Raw genomic sequence first — 24,360 nt, forward strand, 5'->3', positions numbered from 1 at the left:
ACAAAAACCAACACACCAATATTGTATAAAACAAGCAGAGGGTTGGGGATTTAGCTCAGTGGTAGAGCGCTTGCCTAACAAGCGCAAGGCCCTGGGTTCGGTCCTCAGCTCCGAAAAAAAATAAAAAAATAAAAAAAATAAAAAAAGCAGAAAGAAAAAAAAAACAAGAGAAGACACCAGATACAGACACCTGATCATTTGTAAATTCAATAATCCTATAAAAAGCCTACAGGAATCCATAATGTATATGCAAAGGAACTGTAGGGTAAAAAGAAAAATATACATAAAATAAAATTAAATTATATACAAATATATGTATATGTTCTGACACAATATTATGAGACAAGGAACCTCTGAAGGTGCCACTGAGCCCATTTGTCCGTTGGCTTCTACCACTGCTCAGGCAACATATCCTTAAGACTGGTTTGTTTCCCCAGTGAGACTCCATTGGAGGAAACTAAATTTTCATGTGCAAATGTTTATCAATTAGAAATCTCTTCTGGGTTAGGGATAGGAGCATGTGTCCATTTCTCCTTTAAGCTCTAGAACTACAACTTGTCAAGACCTGTGCTTTAAAAAAAGAAAAACACTAGGAAAAATCGTAACAATTTAATATGGGTATTTAGCATATAAAACTTGCAAATATCACTAGTTGTAAGGAAAACAAATTTTAAATCATGATGGCACTCTATCTTACACTTGTTAGAACTTTTTAAGGCGACTAACACACTTAGTAGAATTATAAATTAGTGCTACAATCAGGGATCACTGTGTTTCTCAAGGAAAATAAAAATAAAACTACCATCTGATCCTAGAATCCAACTACTGAGGAGAAGCAAAGGAAATGAAGTTCCTATCCTAAAGAAATGTCTACATAAAAGTTCAGTTAGAAAACAAAAACAAGTTTATGACATGTGTTGTACAACATGTTAACTATAGTTAAGAATGGTACATTGTAATCCAGAAAAATGCTAAGGGGTAGATTTTAGATACCCATACCACAAAATGACAATTATATGAGGTACCGTTCACGCTATTAGTTATACTGTATATCTATGCCTATTTCTATATACATATATGGGTTTCAAATTTTCACACATATATAAAATATATAATTGTATTCCTTAGCTAAAAGTCAAAAACAGTATAATTAAATATTTTAAAATTGTGATTTATAATTTTAATGTGGTATATGTCAATAAGTAGGAATAATAAGACAAATATTTTTCCTGTCTGTTACCACATAAGCCTGACAACCAAGTTCAATTTCTGTACCTGTGTACATATGAAGGACATAATTAATACCACAATGTTGTCCTCCAACCTCTATATGTGCGATGTGTTATGTGTGCCCCACAAATGTTGAACTCTTATTAATAATATGAAGTATCCTAAAAACAAATCATTTAAAGGTCATAATCATAGACATTTCATATCTGATAATGATTATGTTCCAATTATGGTTTTATCTTTATTTTTTTACTTTACAATTTAAAAGAAACACTGCTCAAATGAGAATAGTTCAGTAAAATTATATACGTTTATTTATATACAGAATTTAAAATTATGTATGTATATTAATACACTGATTTACATGTTTTTGTAGTTACCATGTAAATAGTTAATAGAATGATTCCTTATAGCTTTCTTTTTTTTTTTTTTTTTTGGTTCTTTTTTTCGGAGCTGGGGACCTAACCCATGGCCTTGCGCTTCCTAGGCAAGCGCTCTACCACTGAGCTAAATCCCCAGCCCCCCTTATGGCTTTCATTAGGCATCATCATTGCTATTTTTTCCTCCTTCTTCTGTATTTAACTCCCTCAAACATCTCTAAACAGTGCTGCTTTTCCCATTTTCCATTTTACCCTTTCCCAACTTCTGTATTTACTCCCCTCTGATTATTGTAAATGTTTTGTGTGTGGTGTTTACTTGAGAACACACATACCACATTGCACACGAAGATGTCAAAGAATATGTTTTGGATCAGTTCGTTCCTTTCACTTTTGGATTGATACAAAACAGCAACTCAGGTCTTCATCCTTGTGGAATAAGCACTTTTACAGTTCAGCCATCTCACTGGCTGAAACGTTGATTTTCTTTATGTATCAATGTCAAAGTACATCATATTTTTATAATTTTTGATTAGTCTTATTTGGTTCTCCAGCAATTTAGAGTACATTTATGTTTGAAGTGCAAAGACAATAGTGTAGGCTAGCATATCCTACCACTATTTTAATTCGTGGAAGAAAATTTATGTATTTATCATTCCAGGAATAGAAGTGGAATCTACTGATTTAGAATTTTCTTTCAACTCTAATAAAAACACTTTGTAATAATAATTTTAACTTAAAATAAATAATAACATTTAAGGTTACTGAGGTTAGCATGTTCAATAATTTCATATAAAGTTATATTTTCTATTTGCAAAATTTTCATACAATGTAGTTTTTTAATATATTTTTCCATTGGTTCCTTCCATATCATTCTCTCCATTCTACCCATCTAAATCCTTGTGATTTATCTCTCTTAAAAATAATCCAAACATAAACCAAAAGAAATAAACATACACACACACACACACACACACACACGCACACACACACACGCACACACACACACACACCATTTTATGACAGTGCCTGCTTTGGATTGTGGTTGATATACCTTGTCACTGTGCTATTGAAGAAATTCATTTTTTTCTTCTCCCAGCAGCTATTGGTTGCTAAAAGCTTCTTATTTATGGTGGAACTTTGTGTCTACTTTCCGTTTTCCATTCTGGGTTTTTGTCTGATTTAAACTTATGCAAGTCTTATGCATGCTGTCACAGTCTCTGTGATTTCATATGTGCCTCAACCCTGTTGTGTCTGGAAAACATTGATTCCTGGAGTCATCTACTGAATTTGGCTTCTACATTCTTCTTCCTCCTCTTCCATATAAACCCTGAGTATCAAGAAAAGGAATGTGATAATAATATCCCATTTAAAAATTAGTGTTCCAAAATCTCTGACTCTTCATTTTGTTTTTTTGTGGGTGTTGTTGGTAATAATCATTTATTGGGAACAAAGCTTCTTTTATGAGAGTTGAATATTGCAGTAATCTAAAAGTATAGCAATATGTCATTAGGAGTCATTTTAATGTAATTCTTATTTAGGAGATTGTCAGTTTTCTGCTAGGGCCAATGTTCTATCCAGTTTCAGGGTCTTGATCATTTTAGCAGTTTCTGTTTCCTGGAGTCAGCTTTAGAACTGCTTACTTCCAAAACATTTTTGTTACTATTATACCAGTGTCTATATCTTGTAGTCAGGTACCAAAAGTAGCTCTCATGATTCATCGTTGTGTGTGTGATTAATTATAACTTTTCTCCTATAGCAGTATATTTAGTAAGTTCTATCTCTATATACACTAGTAAGTAGGGATGAAATTTAAAGGTCAACATCAGCTCAATTTCTCCATATTTGATGGTATAAATATATAGCATCTTTAATGTAGGGTCTTATAGTCAGTCAGATTGTAGAGAGTTAGCAATAGAATAAAATGTATCCCATAGTGTTTGGGGAGTCTATAGGACTGCTTTGGTCAACAACTCAGCAACATGTAAATTCCTGGTATTGGGGGTTTTATGAGGTAATAGATGATGTCTAGTTGGGCTATTGTCTCTCCTATTATGTGGTAAACTCATTCAAACTATATTTGCATATATTTTACTGTTTCTATAGTAATAGAATGAAATATAGCTTTTCAAAATACCTTTAGACTTAGTTGTTTCTTTTCACATTCTCTCTTGACTATGCCTTGCCATCCCATTTACCACTTAGTCTTCCTATTCTAGTTTCCCCTTTATCTTTTCCCTTCCTCTCTCTTAATCCCTTACTAGATATATAACCTCTGTGAATATTCTAAGTGAAACATACAAATTTAATCTCTCTAGAATAGGACTTTTTAAATAGTGTTTCATGAAATTCTGAAGATCATACATAATCGTGTCATAGAACATGGAGAACACAAGCTGATACAGACCTAAATGATTCATCCCCACTGGCTAGCTTTCACAGTACCAGAAGGGCCTATGTAAGATATGGGAGTAAAAAGCAATTATTATTCATACTTATTTATGAACACTGACAGCTACAACAAACATTGCCCTGGCAAGGCATGTCCACTGTACCACAAATTCAAAACTTCTTTTGCCTTACAGAAATTAAGCTCAGTACCCATTAGTTCCACATTCTTTCCAGCTCTAGTGTCATTCTATTCTCTGCCCCTATGAACTTGATTATATTAGTTATTTCATGCAAACTGAACATATACAACATGTGTCTTTTTATAACATGTTATTTCTGACAGTGTTCTAACAATTTTATATTTCAACCAACACTGCAAGCATAGGGAGTAGATAATATCAGTATTAATTCCTCCCAATTTTGATAGTTGCTCATGATAGATTTCCATTTTCATGATTAGTAATATCAAGTATGTTTCACTGTGAATATAGACAATATGTAGATTTTTTAGAATTTGCATATTTAGAAAATATATTCTGTGCAGAGAACACTCTTGAAGGTGTGTGAATGTCAGATGGTGACTTGTGGAGAGAAGCTTGTTCTATCCTTTTACCATGTGGGTCCAGGGAATGAAACTCAGGTTGTCATGCTTGGCAGTGGCCAATTTACCCACTGAAAATCCCACTAGTATTTGTGTCTTTGTATATGTGTGTGTGTGTGTGTGTGTGTGTTTGTATAATGCATATTATATATTTCTCTGTGTGTATATATATATTTTTATATGCTCTAAGACATGTGACCTTTTCAGCTGAATTTTCAGTTGATATTCATTCTGTTGTTTGTTTTAAGAGGACAAGGTAAAAAGATGATTCCCAATTGCCATTATCAATTCAGGCAACTTTTCCACAGTTGGAAAAATTATAAGAGTCAGCTTCAGTGATGTGCAATGAATATGGCTGACTTTTGAGAAAAAAAATCTTTTATTATTATAATATCAGCCTTTTGACTTTTTTGGTAGAATTATAGAAACATTTCAGAAACTCTAGGTTTTAACCTCTATGTAAGTGTGTGAATTTTCAAATTTTGCTTGCATTCTATACGTCATCTTTTCATCTGCTGATTACATCCTAATTCATATTCTTTAAAGTTTTCAGATCCATATTCAAATAGTTTAATTATTATTTCCTTTGCCTTAGGTGCTATATTCAAGTAACTATCCTCAAATCAAATGTCATGAAGATTTCCCTCAACTTTCATCAGTGTTTTATTATTATTATTTTTATAAGTCCATGTCTTTTATCACAAAGACTGATACCAGGCCTTGGTTCAGAGAACAAGAAACAACAGAATGTTCAGCCCTGAATTGGGTGTCAGTAGCATACACCTTCTTACTAAGGCTCAGGGACCATTTCAACATACAAGACAGAAGGAATTTAAGAGTCTGTGTTGGGGCATGACCACAAGTAACCTTTTTATCTGGTTAGCACATTCAAAGTTGCAGAAGTTGTGTCAATGTAAGACCTACATAAGCTCAAGCCATACAAAAGCAGGAAAGTCAATTCTCTCTATCCATCTCATAATATTCAGGGATTGAATCTGGGATAAGAGTAGAAATCATCCTTACCCACCAAAATATCATGACAGTGCTAGATAGTATTTTGAAAAGTATTTTATTGGGTACAACTTTTAAAGCTCTCTATTTTAATGCAAAATGTTTGATGACTTGAAGTATGCACTCATGAAACTGTCACCAAAATAAATTAGTGAAATTTATCACTTTCAGAAGACCTACACACAACATATTTTTGTGATATGAACTCTCATCATAAGAAAAACCTTCCAAGCAAGTTCTAGTATACAATGAATAATTGTTTATCAAAAGCACTAGGTTTCAGAAGAGGACTCTAAGACATAATCATTTTGTGTAAGTAAAACTTTGTTTCTTTTGAACTTTGAGCCCCTCTTATAACTTTAGGAACTGCAGTAAAAGTAAGAGTTGGAGGCTAGTAAGTTATCAAAGCACATGAGGTCATGTATTTCTTCAAAATCATCTGGATTGAATTACATTCCATAGTGTCCAATAGTTTTATCTACCATATGTATATCTCCCATTCTGTTACTCTTCATACATTGTTCATCAATTCATTTGCAGTATCTGCCTATCACTAACAGTACTTCATGGAGCATGAGACTGCAGACCCTTCCAGAAAATAATTATAATTATTTTAGAAATATGTACAATTTAGTGTTCCTGGATTATATAAAATTATCTGACCATTGGTACAGGTTTCCTGAATACACAATTAAAAATAGCTCATTTCAAAATCAGTGTAAGAAAACCTGCATGGCCACATAAAAATAAAGAGAGTAAGTTTTTAATATATATCACAATAATAACTGAACTAGAAATAAATAAAGACTTAAGCATAATATCTGAAATTGCAAAATATCTAGATGAAAATTTAGGGAAACTTCTTTGTATGGCGGTATAAAAATGATTTCTTAAAAATGATGTCAAAACTAAATGTAAGACTTTCACAACTAGATGAAGAATTTTATCAAAATAAAGTCTGTACATTGCTAGAAACAGTACATAGTAATACAATCTACATAATAAGGAAACATATATGCAAAGTATATACTCATAAAGGGCTGATGTCCAAAATTACTACAATTAAAAGTACGTAAGGTAGCTTCCAATTTCCATCTGTGCACCAGAGCTAAGTCTGTGCCACAGCTCTCCACACGCCAATCTTGCCCAGAGAGAGCTGGTTTCCCAGGAGTGCTAATACGTCTAAGATCACAGGCACACAGGAGGGAAAAGCTACAGTCAGAGACAGCAAGACCAACTAACACCAGAGATAATCAGATGGTAAGCACCGAAAGAACATAAATAACAGAAACCAAGGCTACGTGGTATCATGAGAAACCACTTATCCCATCACTACAAGCCCAGGATAACTCAACACCCAGTAAAAGCAAGACTCTGATTTAAAATCAGATCACTCTTATAGTTTCTGCCTGTACCTGAAGCTGAACCAGTCCCAAAGCTCTCTGTATCCAAATATCATGGGGTAGGGAGGTAGACTCTCAGAAGTGTGGACAAACCTGAGAGCTTATGGGAGAATGCTACTTCTGTACACATTCCTCACCCAAGAGGAACCTACCTAGTACCCTAGTGCCCTCTGTGCCCTCTGGGCACAGGAACCTAAGAGCAGTCAGGGGCAGGACCCATCTGGTTTCTGCCTGCACTCAGAGTTGAAGGCCAGTCACCAGGAACACTAAGACACTTGAGAGCAGAGGTAAGATCAAATTTTCTTCTCCAAGTGACCCACCTGGAGGTCTCAGGACACACAAACCAAGGAGCAGTCAGGTGCAGGACACTTCTGGTTTCTGCCTTCACATGGAGCTGACCTGGCTCCAGAGCTCTCTGTACACAGATCTGGCTATAAGAAAACAGGTCTACAGAAGCTGAAATTCAGGCTGACAGGAGGATCAAGCCACTGTCAGAGACAGCAAGACAAGCTAACAGCAGAGACAACCCAATGGTGAGAGACAAGCACAAGAAATTAAGCAACAGAAACCAAGACTACTTGACATCATCAGAGCCCAGTTCTCCCACCAAAGCAAATACTGGAAATCCCAACACACCAGAAAAGCAAGATTAGCATTTAAAATCACATTTTATGATGATGATAGAGGACTTTAAGAAGGACATAAATAACTCCCTTAAAGAAATGCAAGACAACACAAGTAAACAAGTAGAAGCCCTTAAAGAAGAAACACAAAAATTCCAGGAAGAATTACAGAAAAACACAACAAACAAGTGAAGGAATTGAACAAAACTATCCAGAATTTAAAAATAGAAATAGAAACTATAAAGAAATCATGAAGAGACACCCTGGAGATAGAAAAACTAAAAAAAAAGATCAAAGTCATAGACACAAGCATCACCAACAGACTACAAGAGATAGAAGAGAGAATATCAGGAAGAGACAATACCATACAAAACATAGACACAATTATCAAGAAAAAATATAAAAAGCAAACAGCTCCTAACCCAAAACATCCAGGAAATCCAGGACACAATGAGAAGATCAAACCTAAGGATAATAGGTATAGAGAAGAGCAAAGACTACCAACTTAAAGGGCCAATAAATATCTTCAACAAAATTATACAAGAAAACTTCTCTAAACAAAAAAAAAAAGTTGCCCATAACCATACAAGAAGACCACAGAACTCCAAATATATTACACCAGAAAAGAAAATCCTCCTATCACATAATAATCAAAACACCAAATGCTCAAAAGAAAGAATATTAAAAGCAGCAAGGAAAAAAAGTCAAGTAACATATAAAGGCAGACCTATGAGAATCACACCAGACTTGTCCCCAGAGACTATGAAAGCCAGAAGATCTTGGTCAGATGTCATACAGACCCTAAGAGAACACAAATGCCTATGCAGGCTACTATATCCAGCAAAACCCTCAATTAACATTGATGGAGAAACCAAGATAGTCCATGAGAAAACCAAATTCAAGCAGTATTTTTCCACAAATCTAGCCCTACAATGGATAACAGTGGGAAATCTCCAACACAAGGAGGGAAACCATACCCCTCCTTGAAGTAAGAAAGTAATCTTATTTCAACTAACCCAATAGAATACTGCCACACAAACATAATTCCACCTCCAACAACAAACGTAGTAGGAAACAACAATCTTTGGTCCCTAATATCTATTAACATCAGTGGACTCAAGATATAGACTAACAGGCTAGATATGTAAAGAGGACCCAGAATTTTGCTCCATACAATAAAGACACTTCAGTAACAAAGACAGACACTAACTCAAAGACTTGAAAACACTTTTCCAAGCAAATGGTCCCAAGAAACAAGCTGGAGTAGTCATTCTAATATCAAATAAAATCAACTTTCAACCAAATATTATCAAAAAAGTTAAGGAAGAACACTTCATATTCATCAAAGAAAAAAATCCACCAAGATGAACTCTCAATCCTAAATAACTATGCTCCAAATGCAAGAGTAACTATATTCATAGAAGAAACCTTACTAATGCTCGAATAACACCTTGTATCTCACACAATATTTGTGGGAGGTTTCAACACCCCACTCTCATCAATGGACATACCGTGGAAACAGAAATTAAACAGAGACATAGAGAAAGTAAGAGAAGTTATGAACCAAATGGATTTGACAGACACTTATAGAACATTTCATCCTAAAAAGAGAATATACCTTCTTCTCAGGACCTCATGGTACCTTCTCCAAAATTGGCCATATAATCAGTCACAAAAAGAGCCTCAACAGATACAAGAAGATTGAAACAATCCCATACATCCTATCAGACCACCATGGACTAAGGCTAGTCTTCAATAACAAGAAAAATGACAGAAAGCCCACATACATATGGAAGTTGAGCAATACTCTTTTTCTTTTTTTTTTTATTAACTTGAGTATTTCTTATATACATTTCGAGTGTTATTCCCTTTCCCAGTTTCCGGGCAAACATCCCCCCTCCCCTTTCTTATCGCTGTTCCCCTCCCCATCCTCCCCCCATTGCCGCCCTCCCCCCAACAATCTAGTTCACTGGGGGTTCAGTCTTAACAGGACCCTGGGCTTCCCCTTCCTCTGGTGCTCTTACTAGGATATTCATTGCTACCTATGAGGTCAGAGCCCAGGGTCAGTCCATGTATAGTCTTTAGGTAGTGGCTTAGTCCCTGGAAGCTCTGGTTGCTTGGCATTGTTGTTCATAAGGGGTCTCGAGCCCCTTCAAGCTCTTACAGTTCTTTCTCTGATTCCTTCAATGGGGGTCCTATTCTCAGTTCAGTGGTTTGCTGCTGGCATTCGCCTCTGTGTTTGCTGTATTCTGGCTGTGTCTCTCAGGAGAGATCTACATCCAGCTCCTGTCGGCCTGCACTTCTTTGCTTCATCCATCTTGTCTAATTGGATGGCTGTATATGTATGGGCCACATGAGGGGCAGGCTCTGAATGGGTGTTCCTTCAGTCTCTCTTTTAATCTTTGCCTCTCTCTTTCCTGCCAAGGGTATTCTTGTTCCCCTTTTAAAGAAGGAGTGAAGCATTCACATTTTGATCATCCGTCTTGACTTTCATTTGTTCTAGGCATCTAGGGTAATTCAAGCATTTGGGCTAATAGCCACTTATCAATGAGTGCATACCATGTTCTTAATGATAACTTGGTTAAGAAAGAAATAAAGAAATTAAAGACTTCTTAGAATTTAATGAAAATGAAAGCACAGCATGCTCAAATTTATGCGGTACAATAAAAGCAGTACTAAGAGGAAATCTCGTAGATCTGCATGCCTCCAAAAAGAAGTTGAAGAGAGCATACATTCTCTGCTTGTCAACACAATTAAAATCTCTAGAACAAAAAGAACCAAATATGCACAAGAGGAATAGAAGGCAGGAAATAATCAAACTCGGGGCTGAAATCAACCAAGTAGATACAAAAGGAACAATACAAAGAATCAACAAAACCAGAAGCTGGTTCTTTGAGTAAATCAACAAGATAGATAAACCCTTAGCCAGACTAACCAGAGGACACAGAGAATGTATCCAAATTAAGAAAACCGGGAATGAAAACAGAGACATAACAATAGAATCTGAGGAAATTTAAAACATCATCAGATCCTACTACAAAAGCCTATATCCAAAAAATCCAAAGTTAAGTCAGGATCAGATAAACCATCTAAAAAGTCCCATAACTCCTAAAGAAATAGAAGCAATTATTAAAAGTCTCTCAACCAAAATGATCCCAGGATATGAAGGATTTAGTGCAGAATTCAGTCAGACCTTCATAGAAGACCTAATATCAATACTGTCCAAACTATTCCACAAAATAGAAACAGAAGGAGCACTATCCAATTCCTTCTGTGAAGCCACAATTATGCTTATACCTAAACCACACAAAGACTCAACAAAGGAAGAGAATTTCAGACCAATTTCCCTTATGAATATTGATGTAAAAATACTCAATAGAATTCTCATAAACCAAATCCAAGTACACATCAAAATGATGATCCCTCATGATCAAGTAGGCTTCATCGCAGGTATGCAGGGATGGTTCAATATACCAAAATCCATCTATGTATTCTGCCATGTGACCAAACTCAAAGAAAAAAAAGCATATTGTCATTTCCTTACATGCTGAGAAAGCATTTGACAAAATTCAACATGCATTCATGATAAAAGACTTTGAAAGGTCAGGAATTGAAGGCCCATACCTAAACATAGTAAAGGCAATATACAGCAAACCAGTATTGAACATTAGACTAAATGGAGAGAAACTTGAAGCAATCCCACTAAAATCAGGGACTAGACAAGGCTGCCCACTCTCTCCCTACTCATTCAATATAGTTCTTGAAGTTCTAGCCAGAGCAATCAGACAAGAAAAGGAGATCAAGGGGATACAGATTGGAAAAGAAGAAGTCAAAATATCACTATTTGGAGATGATGTGATAGTATACTTAAGTGACCCCAAAAGTTTCCCCAGAGAAATACTAAGCCTGATAAACACTTTCAGCAAAGTGGCTGGGTATAAAATTAACTCAATCAAACCAGTAGCCTTCCTCTACTCAAAGGATAAACAGGTTGATAAAGAAATTAGCGAAATCATATCTTTCTCAATAGCTCAGTTGTCACACACACACACACACACACACACACACACACACACACACACACACATACACACAAAACCCTGGGCATGACTCTAACCCAGCAAGTGAAAGATCTGTATGACAAGAACTTCAAGTCTCTGTAAAATGAAATTGTAGAAGATCTCAGAAAATGGATAGACTTCCCATGCTCATGAATTGTCAGGATTAATAGAATAAAAATGGCCATTTTGCCAAAAGCAATCTACAGATTCAATGCATTCCCCTTTAAAATTTGAACTCAATTCTTAATAGACTTAGAAAGAGCAATTTGCAAATTCATTTGAAATAACAAAAAAAACCAGGCTAGTGGAAACTATCTCAACAATAAAAAACTGCGGGGATTAGCATCCCTGACCTCCAGCTGTATTACAGAGCAAGAGTGATAAAAAATGTATGGTATTGGTACATTGATACACAGGTGGGTCAATGGAATAGAATTGAAGACCCAGAAATGAACCCAGATACCTATGGTCACTTGGTCTTTGACAAAGGAGCTAAAACCATCCAGTGGAAAAAAGGTAGCATTTTCCACAAATAGTGCTGGTTCAACTGGAGGTCAGCATGTAGAAAAATGCAAATCAATCCATTCTCATGGCCCTGTACAAAGTGTAAGTCCAAGTGGATCAAGGACGTCCACATAAAACACCACATCCTGAGGAATCCCAGGAAATCTGCTGCACTCAGAGTATCAGGAATGAGCCCTCCTGAAGTCCCACAACTGATGCTGGGAGCCCATTGTACTAGGGAACCATCACCTCCAAAACCTCCGCCCACTGAATCCCACTCCCCTTCTGGCTGAATCTTTTTGCAGGGGCAGACTTCTAGGTAGTCTACTCCCTGAAGAAACCACATCTGGAGGCATCCCAGGATATCTGCTGCACTCAGGGCATCTGACACCACAGCCTGAGACACCCCAGGAGATGCACTGTACATAGGGCAACTGAGAAACTGATTGTCAGCTTGTCTGCTCCCCTGAAGACACCACAGCTTGAAGATATCTGAGGAGTTCCTATGTACACACAAGGAAAGTGGGCAACCTATATCACAGTCTGAAGCCCTACTGGCGGTTCCACAGCATGCAGGGCAACTGACCCAACAGACTGAAAGCCTCCCTCCAGGGAGTTCTGTTGCACACAGGGAAACAGAAACCACAGTCAGTAGGACTCCTGGACAACAGCTTCACCAAGAACAGCTTGACTGCTCCTCTGAAGACCCAGTAGTCTGAAGGCCTCCCAGGACATCTACTGCAGCCAAGGCAACAGATCAGCAGCTTCTCTGTGCCTTTGAAGACCACACAGTTGGAAGGCCCCACAGGAGGTCTGATACAGCCAGGGCCACTGGCCTATCAGGAGACCTGAAGCAACCCAGGGACAAAAGAAGCAGACTCCAGACAGAGTCACCCAGACCAGCAAACAACAGAGATAACCAGATGGTGAGAGGTCAGCTCAAGACCATAAGCAACACAAATCAATATATGTGGCCATCATCAGAACCTAGTTCCCCCAGTTCTTCCACCACACCAAGCCCTGAATACACCAACACACCTGAAAATCAGGAAGCTGACCTAAAATCCTGTATCAGGAATATAATAGTCTTTTAAGGAGGATATAAGCAACTCAATGAATGAAATACAGGAAAACACAGGTAAACAGGTAGAAGCTCTGGGGATTTATCATATATGCAGCCACCAAACTGAGACACCATTGCTGGCTGGGTCGGGGAGCACCCTCATAGAAGCAGGGGGAATGGGAATGGTATAGGAGATTTGTGGAGGGGAATCCTGGAAAGGGGATAACATTTGAAATGTAAATAAATAAAATATCCAAAAAGAAAAATAAAAAAAACTAGGTAAAGTGAAGCTTCAGGGATATTACTCAGTGGTAATAAAAATATTTATTGTTCTTCTAGAAGATGTGATTTCAATTCCCAGTTTCTATATGATTTATAATCATGTGGAGTTTCAGGTCCAAGGGAACTAATACCCTCTTCTGGTCTCTTAAGGCAACAGGCATGTATATGGTACACAGACATACATCACACAAAGTACCCATAAATATAAAACTTAGTGGAGAAGTGAGCCCAAGCAAGAGCTCTAGAAAGATATACTTAAAATGACTGAAAACCACATGAAAAGTTGCTCAATATCATCAACCTTTAAGAAGGTACAAATCAGAAAGATAACAAAATATCACCAAAAATGTGTCATTACTAATAAACATAACTATGAATGAATGTGTACAAAAGAAGGAAATATGTGTGTACCATTGGTGGAATGTTAAGTTGGTATAACTACTATAAAAACAATACTGAGTATTTTAAAAATGTTTTTACTTTATGGGTTTGGACAATTTTTTATATTCTTTTTTTAATTAATCATTTTATTCATTTACATTTAAATTGATATCCCACTTCCTGGTTACCCCTCCACCAATGCCCCCATCCTTCCCCTCCCCTTTTCCTCTACGAGGGTGCTCCTTCACCCATTCACCCACTCTCACCTCATCCCTCTTAGCATCACCCTAGGCTGGGTCATCAAGCCTCCATCCCCCCCCCCAACTCATGTCAGATAAGGCCATCTGCTACATATGTAGCTGGAGCCATTTGTCCCTCCATGTGTACTCTTTGGTTGGTGGTTTAGTCCGTGGGAGATCTGGGTGGTCCAGTTAATTGATATTGTTGTTCTTCCTTTGGACTTGCAATCCCCTTCGGCTCCTTTAGTCATTCTACCTCTTCCATCGGGATCCCTGGGCTCAGTCTGATCATTGGTTGTAGGTAACTGCATCTGAATTGGTCAGGTGCTGGCAGAGCCTCTCAGGGAACAGCCATATCAGGCTCCTGTCAGCAAGCACTTCTTGGCATCAACAATAGTGTGGGCATTTGGTGTCTGCAGATGGGATGGATCCTTAGGTAGGGTGGTCTTTGGATGGTCTTTCCTTCACTCTCTGTTGGATTTGGACAATTTACTAGGAAATCATTTTATCCTTTTCATATATGGTTATAAGATTGTTAAGTATAAAAAAAGGCATGTTTTACTTTGCTAATCTTGACCCTGTGTTGAACAAAAGTCTTTTGAAATGCTTTTCCAAAACTACAGGAATATTATGGATTTTCAATTTGTGTTGTATTCAGGAACTATTTATATAACTCCCTATTAAATATAGGTAATTATTTGTTAAAATATTTAATGTGACCCTTTTCTGGGACACTGTTTTCTACATGCACAAACTGACAGGATGTCAGTTGATTGCTTGAGTGAATAGGCTTCATATCTTTCAGTTCCAGATATCAAGCAGGTATTCACAAAGTCAAATGACCTGGTCTTCAATTCTGGTGATTTTAAAATGGTACCTTGGTAAAATTATAGTTCCCCTTTGTGGTTTCATGTTGCAATATTTTAAAAGATAGTACTAATAATAAATATGTATCTCATAGAATTACAGTCAGTATTATGGTAGTTAAATAAGAAAAGGACTTAGACATAGACATAATCTCTGATGATCTCTTATGGGTAGCTTTCTTATACTGGTACAATTATTAAAATATTATGTATCAATTAAAATATTGGCAAATAATGCTTAGCAATTTGGTTAATCACACATAATGCTATGTTAAAACCCACTGGAGGTAATTGCAAAAAAATTTTGTGTCTTACATATAGATATATCCCAAGCATAAATCATGAAATAATCACAAACAAATAATAGCAAGCACTATAACTATTTCTATGTAGAAGGATCTACGGAAGCTTTTGATTTTCATTCTATTCAGAGTCGTATTTTCCTAGCTTTACACAATTAATGCCTTCTACTTTTTACATGGATTTGCATATAAATTATAGTTATATTCTTATTATGAAGAACTTAGCAAGACAAAGGGATAAGTGCTGTATCTTAAAATCAGAATCAATGTCACTATGACAAAATTGCCAATTTAAAAGATAAATTAGGGGTTCTGTAAAATTAAATATGAAACCACCTTATTATGCAGAAATTGTATTTTAGATAAAATATTCAAAGGAACTTGAATCAATCTATTTAAAATAATATCAGCATTCCTATGTTACTGTCAATGTTATAAATAAAAACTAAGACACTTAAACTGTGTCCATCAAGTGATGAATAGAGAACATTTCATATATATATTACAAAATTAAATCATTTTCAAGAATTAGTCTAAAAAACTATTTTCCCCACAGACCTATGTACATGTTCCAAGAAAGAATGGGAATATTTTCCTTAAAAATATGCAGTTTTAATTAGATAAATAAAATTGAATTTATATATTTCTCTATTATATAACTATTTGTAACTATGCTAAATAACAATAAAGCACATATTTCAAAATAAAAGAAAATAAATGTTAGATATCTCATCCAAAAATATAATAATTATCTATGTGTGGTGGATTACATCTATAGTTTCAGTACTTGAAAGTTAAGATAGGAAATCAACATATGCCCGGAGTCAACCTGGACTTCAAAGTGAGTTCCAAACCACCCTGGGATTAGAGTAAATAAATTACTGTTTCAAAGCCCATCAACCAAAGAAAAAGACTGGAAGATGCTGGACAATATCTATGTATAAAACAATAGAATCTCCAATAAATTCTCTGAGTATCATTGGAGAGCAACTATTTTGTTAGGTGAATGACATTAGAAAAGCACTGCATGACATAGCAAGGAAATACAAGGGTAATTTGGAAGTAAAATAGAAAAATATTAAATACATTAAGATTTTATTACTAAGGTTAAAATGTTAACTTCTCTGTTACCAGTTAAACCGAACCTATATTTTCTTAAGTATTTTCAGGCCATGGATCAATCAGTATAGATCATGACCATCTACAAGTACAACGGCGAATCTGACATCCTCTTCAGGCTTTCATTAACACTGTACACACAAGGTTGAACTTTCATACATGGAGACAAAGTAGTCATATATGTAAAATAATTGTTTTAGAAAAACAAAAACAGGAAAAATTCAAATAAAAAAATTAGACTTGAAATGTGGAAATTACAAGAGAAATAAATTAAATTCACAAAATCATTAGCACATACCTTACATTTTAATGAGCTGGAAAGTCTAAAAGAAGTGAATGAATATTAGACCTACATGAACCGCTCAAAGTCAAACAAGTGGATACCACCTACATAGATTGGTCAATAAAAAGCAATGATATTGAAGCAGTAATAACACACACACACACACACACACACACACACACACACACACACATACACATACACATACACAAACACTATAATAAAATAGAAAGTATCTTCAAAACAAAAATCAGAATAAATCTCACGAAGCAAGTAATCTATCTGCAATGAAAATTCCAACCGTGAATAAAGGAATAAGAAAATGCTAGAAGATAGACACCCACCCCCGCATTCTGGGATCAGCAGATATGATAATGGGAAAATAGCTAAATATAATCTATAGATGTAATAGTTCTTCATCCAAGTACAATGTATTTCTTAACAGAAATAGAGAAAAAGGGCCTCAATTTCATATAGAAGTATACAAAATACCCCAAATAGTCAACACAATCTTGAGCAAAAAGAATAAAATGCTAGAGGTAATGTAATGATTGGTTTCAAGTTATACTATTAAATTACAGCAGCAGCAACAACAAAAACAGTATGATACTAACAGAAAAACAGATAAACATATTAATAGACTAGAATTTGTGGTCCAGAATTAAAGTTACACAGCTAAAGCTGATTTTGGCAAAGATGCCCAAACATTTACTGGAGAAAAGACAGCTTCCTTCAAACTGATGCAGAGAAAACTTGGTATTCACATGTACAAACAAATGTAACCAGCCTCCTATTTGTTACCTTGTAAAACTTCAACTATAAAAATTAATTTAAGATATAAAAATGTGAAACTGGGGGCTGGAGAGATGGCTCAGCAGTTAAGAGCACCCGACTGCTCTTCCAGAGGTCATGAGTTCAATTCCCAGCAACCACATGGTAGCTCACAACCATCTGTAAAGAGATCTGATGCCCTCTTCTGGTGCATCTGAAGACAGCTACAGTGTACTTATGTATAATAAATGAATAAATCTAAAAAAAAATGTGAAACTGTGGAAAGCATAGTTAAAATATTTAGAATGTTCTAGAAGCCTTTCTGCAAAAGACGCAAATAGCTTAGGCAATAATATTAAGAATTCATAAATGAATTACATGACATCAAAAATCTTCACAGTAAATTAAGAACGTAAAGAGACAGTTCATAAAATGGGAGAAAAATTCTTTGCTAGCTAAATATCAGACAAAGGGTTATTATCTAGACTACATAAAGATCTCAAAAATGTCTATTGTGACTTGTGTTTTAATAAATGCAGACCTGCAATATCTCTGTGCTAGAAATTAACAGCAAACAGTTCAACCAATAAACAAGCTAACGAAATGAACAGACAGTTCTAGGAAGGCAGTGCACAAATGGCTGTTAATTTTCTTTAATAAAAAGGTTACACATCATTACTGATCATGAAAATAGCAAATTTTAGGTCTACTATGATTTCTTCTCACTAAAGTCAAAATGTTAAACATTGATAATACAAACAAGTGCTGCAGTGATGTTGGGAAATGGAATTTTTATACCATGCTACTGGGAAAAGTAAGCTAATCGGGGACTATAGAAATCAATAGATAAGTTCTCTAAACATTTTAAAATAATGGACTATCTCACACACAGGCATACTCAAACACACACACTGGGTGAGCACAGAAGTAAAGATTCGGGTGGGACAGGAATGAAGGCCAGTATGATCGAAGTATATTATATATTTGAAAGAAATTGTCTTTGTAAATAGCATATTTAGAAAATATGAATATATGCAGCCATGGTTAATTTTGGTTGTCAACTTGAAACATTTGGAATCATAAGTAACTTTCTGGCTTCTGAGCACACCAGAAAGATTAAATTAATTAGATTCTTTTCTTTTTTTTTTTCATCCTTATCTTTTTTTTTCATCTTTATTAACTTGAGTATTTCTTATTTACATTTCAAATGTTATTCCCTTTCCTGGTTTCCGGGCCAACATCTGCCTAACCCCTCCCCCTCCCATTCAATATGGGTGTTCCCCTCCCCATCCTCTCCCAATTACCGCCCTCCACCCAACAATCACGTTCACTGGGGGTTCAGTCTTGGCAGGACCAAGGGCTTCCCATTCCACTGGTGCTCTTACTAGGCTATTCATTGCTACCTATGAGGTTGGAGCCCAGGGTCAGTCCATGTATAGTCTTTGGGTAGTGGCTTAGTCCCTGAGAGCTCTGGTTGGTTGGCATTGTTGTTCATATGGGGTCTCAAGCCCCTTCAAACTCTTCCAGTCCTTTCTAAGATTCCTTCAACGGGGGTCCCGTTCTCAGTTCAGTGGTTCGCTGCTGGCATTCGCCTATGTATTTGTTGTATTCTGGCTGTGTCTCTCAGGAGAGATCTACATCCGGTTCCTGTCTGCCTGCACTTCTTTGCTTCATCCATCTTGTCTAATTGGGTGGCTGTATATGTATGGGCCACATGTGGGGCAGGCTCTGAACGGGTGTTCCTTCTGCCTCTGTTCTACACTTTGCCTCTCTATTCCCTCCCAAGGGTATTCTTGTTCCCCTTTTAAAGGAGTGAAGCATTCGCATTTTGGTCATCCTTCTTGAGTTTCATGTGTTCTGTGTGATGCAATATTTTTAATAAGAGAAAAAACAGCAAAAAATTAAAATCGGAAATTGCCTACTTCTGAAGTTCCATTTCATAGCATCTATAGGGTTTGTAGTTGTTTTCTTCATTTTAAGAGCCATAGTGCCATTCAAAACATGGACAACACTCTTTAGCTTATTGACATGTGCTCAGAATTTTCAAGAAAACTGTTGAATGGAATGAGCTCAACATTTTTTGAGCGTGTCTCACCATTTTGGCTATATGTTTCTTGAAGGATCAATATCACATACACACATACATACACACACACTGTGTATCTAATGGGGTTTTTCAGAGATATTATTCTCAATATTGTCTCTTATATTCTATTATTATAATAGTTAAAAATTGGAAAAATATTTGAAAAATGTGTTAAGCACAGACTGAACAACATGATATGCTCGGATTGTTTTCTTATATAATGTGTAAGTATATTACTATTATCTGATTGAGTGTTTTTTTTAAATGGCTTCAACATCGGAAAAATAAATTCTAACTACTTAATATTTTTATAATATATGTAATCATGCTTTCTGTTTTTTTCTTTATTGATATTTTCAAATTTTAAATAGTACCATAATATAGCACATTTTAATCATAAATGACCTTAAGCTCCTGTATAGTGAATAAAGTAAAAATGTTCAAATACTTTGAAAAATTATAAAATACGACATAATATAAGTGAGCATCATTGTCATATTTTTTATTGGTGTAATCATGGCCACTGGCAAAGTATCAAAAAGCATTAGTTGCATTCCTTTGTGTAATATATAAGTATATAAGGTTGAGATGGCACATGAGAACTTATAGTCATTTTGCTTTTATTCTGAAGAAATTGAAAATTTGACTGTGTGATGATTGATTTCATTAGTATCATTATGATTTATCTAAGATGAAGGATATGGCTATATTTCTCAGTTGACAAACAATTTTCAAATATTCTAATTGCTACATCCATCTCACAAAGAACTATTAAATATAAGAGCATATTATTTTGAAATAAAGATAATTAAGAATCTGTGTTCCACAACCTGGGATCCTTTCTCTACATATTTTAATGACTCTATAGTAGGTACAATTTTTAATATCAATATTTATGTTCATGTACATATATAGAGAAATAAAACAAATACTATTTTATGCTACTTTTAATATTATAAAGTGACACAACTGACTTAGTTTAGCCCTATTTAAGATGATATGATAGATATATCATTGTAAGCCATGACTTAAAAACCTGGAACTGGGGTTGGAGATTTAGCTCAGTGGTAGAGTGCTTGCCTAGCAAGCAGAAGGCCCTGGGTTCGGTCCCCAGCTCCGAAAAAAAGAAAAAAGAAAAAAAGAAAAACCTGGAACTGTAGAGGCCTAATCATTCCTAAATATTTTCCCCAAAATCAATATCTACATCTGCCTTTTGCTTCACTATTTGAATTAAACATTCACTAGCAACATCAAAAACAAAAAGGCCATGAAGTTGAAAGTGAGCAGGGAGGTTTTGGAAGGAGAAAAAGCAGAAACGTTATCATTGCCTTGTAATCTGAAAAAGAAAATACTTGTAACTCTACTAATTGCTTTGAAAGACAAGCAAGCAGTGGTAATGTAATCATGTGTTTTATTGAAATTTTATTATTAATACTTCCACCCAACTCAAATCCTCAAGCAATGTGTTATATCTCAGAATCTCATAATAAGGTGCTGTCAAGTTCTAGGAAAAATGCATTTAATATTCTTATTTATAAGCTTCTGTCTTTGAAGTCTATATTCTTGTTGTAGCTAATCATCAAATTAGCAGATAAATGGATGGGTCTGTAAAATATACTGAGGTAACTCAAACACAGGAAGACAAACATCACATATTTTCTCTTATTTGTGAATCCTAACTCCAAATTTTTAGATGTGAGTATATAATGTGGATTAATTGCAGAAACTAAGAGCATAGCAAGGAACCATAGGACCAGAGAGCAGGAAATGAAGTTAAAGAAACTGAAATAGTAGAGTATAGGTGTTATAAGATAGAAAGGGAATAAAAACAGGGTAAGGGTCTTACAAGAGAAGAGAAAGGGGATGGTAATAAAGGGAGGAAGAAGAGACATTTGAATTTTTCTGCCCCCTCTTCCTTAACCTCAGGAAGGCAGGATTTGATACAGATGTCCTATTTATTGCTAAGAATTATGCACTCTTATATTCTGTGCTTTGTCCAGGTGTAGGGCTCTTTGTTTTTTGGGTTTTTAACATTTTTATTAAATTGGGTATTTCTTATTTACATTTCAAATGTTATTCCCTTTCCCGGTTTCCATGCCAACATCCTTTTAACCCCTCCCCTTCCCATTCAATATGGGTATTCCCCTCCCCAACCTCCCCCCATTACCGACCTTCCCCCAAGAATCCCAGTTCACTGGGGGTTCAGTCTTGGCAGGACCAAGGGCTTCCCCTTCCTCTGGTGCTCTTACTAGGCTATTCATTGCTACCTATGAGGTTGGAACCCAGGGTCAGTCCATGTATAGTCTTTGGGTAGTGGCTTAGTCCCTGAGAGCTCTGGTTGGTTGGCATTGTTGTTCATATGGGGTCTCGAGCCCCTTCAAGCTCTTCCAGTCCTTTCTCAGATTCCTTCAACGGGGATCCCGTTCTCAGTTCAGTGGTTCACTGCTGGCATTCGCCTATGTATTTGTTGTATTCTGGCTGTGTCTCTCAGGAGAGATCTACATCCGGTTCCTGTCAGCCTGCACTTATTTGCTTCATCCATCTTGTCTAATTGGGTGGCTGTATATGTATGGGCTACATGTGGGGCAGGCTCTGAATGGGTGTTCCTTCTGGCTCTGTTCTAAACTTTGTCTCCCTATCCCCTCCCAAGGAATGACCATATGCTGCAAATAGAAGTATCTCTGATGAGGGCTGCGAAACACACTAACCTGAGGGTATATTGATAAGTCATTAGGAATTGGGTTAATACTATGTCCATTTAGCAGGTTAATAGTAGTAGTAGATTCCTCCCTAGCACCTATCGAGCCATAGGTCAAGTATTATTTTATGGAATGGAACGCAAATCTAAGCAGAAATTGTTTAGCTGTTCCCACTATTGTACCAATGAGCCAGTCATTATTGCAGTCCACAGGATTCACAACTGGGAATGATTAACAATTACTTTTCTTCTGTTGTATGAATAGAATCTTCTATCTCCATAAAAGCCAACCAATGGGGACGAAGCTTTCAGGTCAGTCCCAGTCTATGTTATATGATCCACATATGTGGTGTCTTCAGAAACAGGATCTTCCAAATTCTGGAAGATAACATATCGTATGAGCAATAGCTTACACAGTTTTGATGGGTCTGATATCTAACTGGCCAACAATTTCAAAACAGTAACACATTTCTGAAATGGAGCTATTCGTTACCCTATAGTGTCTAGTAGGGACATTGGTTTTTGTTATAGGATAAATTCATCTTAACTTATTTCATTTTTATTCAAGACGCTTCTATCAGTAGTGTACTTCTATAAAAGTTCTTTGAATGGTTTTCATTGGATAGTTTATTTTTATTTCAAATGTTATTATTGATCTCTCCCATATCCTCTCCTCTATCTTACCCTCCTTCCCCAACTCCAATTTATTACCTTCTGTTATTTCCCTTTAATTCTTTATACCACTACATTTTACCTCCCCTCTTAAAATTCCTGCCATCTATGACTCCTTAGGTTATGTAGATATTCCAAACAAAATATATGTATCTGAATACACAAAGTTAGCATCCATTTATGAAAGAAGATATTGGAAATTTGTCTTTCTGGGACTACCTCTTTCAGAATGATCATTTCCAGTTCCACCCATTTCCTGTGAATTTCATAATTTTAACATTGCACACTGGATTAAAAGGTAACATTTTAATTAATCTAGTCCTACAAGGTAACTGTATAGAAGAATGAAATTGATCTTTAGCTCTTATGCTGCATAAAACTCAACTCCAAGTAGATAAATGACCTTGATATAAGACCTGATACACTGACACTGATGTTCATTGATGCACTTTATTCACAATAGACAAGAAATATGAACACCCTAGATGTTCATCAGCTAAAGAATGGATAAAGAAAATGTGGCATATTTACATAGTGAAACAAAAATATTATTTTTCAAAGTAGCATGATAGTGTGAAATGGTAGTTTAAAAACTTTCTTATTCATAGATTTTGTATAAGTGTAACTTTTATAGGATAAATTTAATGATTTATGTGAAAACATTTTAAATGCTCCCATCTTTTACTCCAAATTTATACTCTAACACTGAGAAAATACTTAAAGACACGAACCAATAATATTCACTAGAAGATAATTTATAATATAGTAAATTAAAACTTTTCTAAACATTTAGAAGTGATCAGTCCCTATGAAGGTATATTCACTTATGATTATATAAATTTATTATTAAATTGAAAATCTATACATAATATATTTATTTAAAATAAGCAGTAATAATTAGTATATATGTATATTATATAAACTGTATATCATTTTATGTTCCATAGATAGAGATATATCTGTGTGTGTGTGTGTGTGTGTGTGTGTGTGTGTGTGTGTGTGTGTTGTATCCCTGTAGCTTGAGCAATTATTGCAGCTTGTACATAGAAAGAATATTTGCAGCTTTGTCTTTGGTTGCTTTGTTTTGTTTTGTTTTTGAGACAGGGTTTCTCTGTGTAGCCTTGGCTATCCTGGGATTCATTGTGTAGATCAGCCTGGCTTCAAACTCAGAGATCTGCCTGCCTTTCCTAGGAGCAAAGCCATGTGTCACCACCCCCCCAGCAAGTGGCTTTATGTTTCAATATAATTTTCTTTTTATAAATGAATTTGTGTATTTTATATAATTTATAAGAGACTAAAATCTATTTAATTGAGAAAATAAATTAATCATAAATTTATTTTTATATTTACGATTATTTTATTTATAATATATCTTTTGTGATACTACAAAAATGTTC

Source organism: Rattus norvegicus, chromosome X (genome assembly GCF_021556685.1).
Source record: "Rattus norvegicus strain SHRSP/BbbUtx chromosome X, alternate assembly SHRSP_T2T, whole genome shotgun sequence".
Taxonomy (NCBI): Eukaryota; Metazoa; Chordata; class Mammalia; order Rodentia; family Muridae; genus Rattus; species Rattus norvegicus.